We start from the raw sequence: 4,922 nt of genomic DNA, 5'->3' as shown, positions 1-4,922 counted from the left end.
AGTGTTCCTCCTCTCCAGAAGACACAGCAACAAGGTGCCAACTTGGAACCAGGGACTGAACCTGCTGGCGCCTTGATCTCAGACTTTCAAGCTTCCATGACTGTGAGAAAAAAAATTGTGGTTCTTTATAAGTTATCTATTCTCAGGTATTCTCTTATAGCAACACAAAATGGACTAAGACTTTTTTTGTTTTTTGAGACAGAGTCTTGCTCTGTCACCCAGGCTGGAGTGCAGTGGCATGATCTCGGCTCACTGCAAGCTCTGCCTCCTGGGTTCACATCACTATCCTGCCTCAGCCTCCCAGGTAGCTGGGACTACAGGCACCTGCCACCACACCTGGCTCATTGTTTTTGTATTTTTAGTAGAGACAGGGTTTCACTGTGTTAACAAGGACGGTCTTGATCTCCTGACCTTGTGATCTGCCCGCCTCAGCCTCCCAAAGTGCTGGGATTACAGGCATGAGCCACCACGCCCAGCCCTAAGGCATTTTTAAGACTCTGCTTTTATCATCCATAACACAGATTAATAAAAATAACTATCTCAAGGAGTTTTCATGGAGACCAAATGATAAAATGCATGTCAGGCATTTGGCACAGTGAATGGAATATAATAAGAGCTCAAAAAATATTAGTTGTCTTAGCTCAGGCTGCTGTAACAAAATCTTATAGACTGGGTGGCTCAACAACAGAAATTTGTTCTCACAATTCTGGAGGCTGGAACTCCAAGGTAAGGGTGCTGGGATGGTCAGTGTCTGGTGAGGTTTCCCTTCCTGGCTTGCAGACGCTGCCTTCTCCTCACTTGGGGCAGGTGGTGGGGAGCGAGCTCTCTGGCAGCCCTCATGTAAGGGCACTAATACCATTATGAGGGCTTCACCCTCACAACCTCATCTAATCCTGAATATTCCTCCAAAGACCGTAACTCTAAATACCATTACACTGGGGGCTGGGGCTTCATCATTTGAGTTTAGGGGGACATAATTCAGTCCCTAGCATTAGTTAATGTTTATTTTTATGGTTCAAATTTGTTTCTCTTTTACAAATTCTCACATACTTTTTTTTTTTTTTTTTTGAGACGGAGTCTCGCTCTCCTGCCCAGGCTGGAGTGCAGTGGCCGAATCTCAGCTCACTGCAAGCTCCGCCTCCCGGGTTTATGCCATTCTCCTGCCTCAGCCTCCCAAGTAGCTGGGACTACAGGCGCCCGCCACCTCGCCCGGCTAGTTTTTTGTATTTTTTAGTAGAGACGGGGTTTCACCGTGTTAGCCAGGATGGTCTCGATCTCCTGACCTCGTGATCCGCCCGTCTCGGCCTCCCAAAGTGCTGGGATTACAGGCTTGAGCCACGGCGCCTGGCCTCTCTCACATACTTTTAAGCATTATTTCCAGCTATTTTTCCTACTTCTCCACTTGGCATAATCAACTCTGTAAATAACAAGAAACATATTTTATAAATTTTGTCATATGTACATGTGTGTTTAATTTAAAATGAAGTTCGATTTTATACTTGATGGTTAATATTACTATATTCTGATATAGTGAAGTAAAGGACTTCTAAAGCAAAATGTCTTAATTTGATAAAAGAGGGGCCATTGACAGATAGGTCTATTTGGTCTACTTTTCATCCTTAATTGTAAATAGTACAATGAATCAGTGAGATAATACCACCATAAAAATGTCTGAACTGTGGTTTGTTTTCAAATATTCCCCCCATTTTACCTAAGATTGCATGACGTTGGGTTCCTGAAAATTCACGAAGTGACATCACAGTCACTGGTGATCCAGACATTGACAATAAGTTAAAAGGCAGTAAATGATTCTAGGGAGGAATGGAAATAATCGCTGAAATAATAATTTATGACTCCCTTTGATCAATCAGAAACTTTTGGACTATAAACTACATAGATGGACCACTTTAATATGTATTTTGAGTTTGATGGTTCTGGTTTTTTAGTTTGCTTTATTGTGCACATGAAAACAAAAAATAAAGCCTAAAGGAAGTGAATAGTTGATGTATGGAGAAATCTCTCAAAATGTTAAATCTTTATATTTAACTTAAGTTAAATATAAAGCTATAAAATATAATTCATACTTAAGTGCAATTTACACTTTTAAGCTTAGGAAGTATGAGGCATTTTATCCATTTCAGTGTAAAGTGCTGTATTTTCCTTTCTTTGCTTATTTCTAATGAACATTTGTATGTGAATTGTCCAGGTGTTACCTGGAATACTATTTTCATTAATACTCATGTTTAAAAAAGGAAACAAATTTTGATAAAGTATACTGTGATAAAATTCTATGTGCCTTTTTTTTTTTTTTTTTAAGATGACTGCTAGTTGTGGGCTCACAGTTACATAATGACATGATTTAGTGGCCCCTGGATTAGTTCCATGTCAATGGGCTTTGGCAAGACTCATAAACTCCAAGGAAAGAGACACAAAGTATCATGCTTACTGTTGAAAATCCTAAAGTTCTTGAGTAGACACTGAAAATAATAATATGCGTTCCTTGATATAATAACATTCATTTTCGCTCTACAATTGTCATATTGAATATTTAGGAATTGTTGGTGGCTCCACAAAAAGTTTATTTTAAATGTTCAATTCTGGCTCATTTTCATAATAGTTTACATAGAGAATCAATATATGTTAAGGATAAAAATTCTTGTAAAGGTTATTTCAGAACTAATGCTTGATTGTAAGTCATTAGCAGACATTTCTAAAAATAGAAAGTGTAGCATATCTAGTAGTTTGAGTTGTTATACTTAGCTTGTGAGTGTAATACTCTTAGTTTTGTCTTCAGTTAGGTTGACCGTTATAACTGAGAGATGAAAGATAATTAGAAATAACAATTACTATTGTACAATGCTTTAGCATTCACAAATTTTAGAGTGTCCTGCAGATTATAGTGTTTGATCTTCATAATATCCTGTGAAATATTAATATTACAGAAATGATAAATGATTCAAACACTTCAGTCATTTATCAGTGTTTCATATGCGTTATCCCACAACTAACTTACAGATCACTTACCAGGATGCTCTGTACACATTAAACCTCTTGCCCAAGCTTTATGGCTAGTCAGTGGCAGTTACAGAACTCTGGTCTGTCTGATTTCAAAACTGTGTCCTGAACCAAAGTATAAAACAGCGTATTTCACTGAGTTGAAAGAAGGCTTCAAAGCCTTAAGGCTAACTCTGAATGCTTGAAAAAGTGCAAAGTGCAAGAAATAATAGAATTAGTCTACGTTGCTTTAAAGAGGCAGGAAGATTGCTTGAGGACAGAAGTTTCAAACCAGCCTGGTCAGCGTAACAAGATCCCATCTCTACAATTTTTTTTCAAACTAGCCAGCTGTGGGGGTATGTATCTGTAGTGCTAGCTACTCGGGAGTCCAAAATGGGAAGACTGCTGGAGCCGAGGAGTTTAAGGCTGCGGTGAGCTGTGAATGCATCACACTCCCGTCTGGGTGATGGAGCAAGATTCTGTCTCAAAATAAATACATTTAAAAAATAAAAATAAAAATCAAGGTCATACCTCACCAGGACTAATAGGGTTAAAGGGAAAGCAAATTTCAATGCAATATAAGATACAATATTCTAATAACTAGTGTTTCTCAATAACAAATCACCACTATTTGTTTACGTGTTCTCCACATCACTGGAATTGTGCAAACAGATGCCGGACAACAATCTCTCAGCAAAAAAGAGAAGCAATGTGTGTATCTGGTGTGATTCAGACTGTGTTCCTAGGTGGCCTTTTGAAAATTAGATTCTATGCTTGTGTATATACGGAAAATGGACTTATCACTACTGGGCATGTTGCAATAAGCTCACCGCAGAAAGAAATTGACTATGGAGGGCAAGTCTGACTTTTGCATTAAATATCCCTCAGATTCCAGCATAGATATTTGTGATTAAAAAGCTATTCAAATAATTAAATATAATTATTATGCTTTTATTTCTCCTTAGATGTAAAATGTAAAAGATATTCATGAGAATTTAAGACTGAAAAATAATGGGTGCTTAAAAGCTTCTGGGAGGAATGAAACTCCCTGCTGGAAGCTGCAGAGAGCCTCACCATTACTGAAGATGACAGTTATGTACGGCACACCTTGCTGCCCAGCTGTGTTTCACAGCAGAGGAAAGACGCGCATACCGGACGCTGTGGGGCACACAGGGATCGCGTAAGCAAAGGCTGGCTAACGCTTAAGGTTTCTCATCTCACATTATTCTAGAACTGAAGATGGTTTTACCGTTTTGTTGTTGTTGTTTGAAGTGAGATGACAAATATATTTGTGATTCTATATATTTCTAACATACACCTTTTATATTATTTTAAGAATATCTCGTGTTATTTTGGCAGTGAAATCAAGATGTTTTATGCCTGAGAATATAAATATCTCAACAAATTGTTTTTAGTTTATCTATTTTCTTGTGGCGTTCTAATTTTCACTTCCAGGACTTTTAGTTTTGTTCCTTTTAAATTTTAATTAATATTTAAATAGAATCAAACTCCAATTTACTTGTTTGAATTACTGTTTTTATCTTATTATGCAAGTAGTAAGTCCACAATGTAAATAGATAATTCAAAGAGTTCAGAGTGAAAAAGCAAGAGCAGAGTCCATTCGCCTGGCTCGTGCTGGTTACACACAGCCTTCCCGGCTCCTGTTCGTTGCACAGAGCCCTCCTGTTTAGTTTTCTCCCGGGAGTCACATTTCTGTCCCAGATACCATGTTCCCCCTTTACCTGCTGTATCAACCACAAGCTCTGTCGAGTGATTTCCTGGGACAACAGATGACAAGCTCAGCTGACTTTCTTCATCTCACCTCACTCCTGCACTTCTTGTTTCTCTTCCCAGTATTTGGTAGAATTGTACTCAATTCCTTTCATTTTATATCCTGATAATATCAACACACTTAAATTTCAATGTCT

Source organism: Colobus angolensis, unplaced genomic scaffold, assembly GCF_000951035.1.
Source record: "Colobus angolensis palliatus isolate OR3802 unplaced genomic scaffold, Cang.pa_1.0 Scaffold296, whole genome shotgun sequence".
Lineage (NCBI taxonomy): Eukaryota > Metazoa > Chordata > Mammalia > Primates > Cercopithecidae > Colobus > Colobus angolensis.
The sequence above is the reverse complement of the archived record's forward strand: the minus strand, read 5'-3'. Positions refer to the sequence as shown.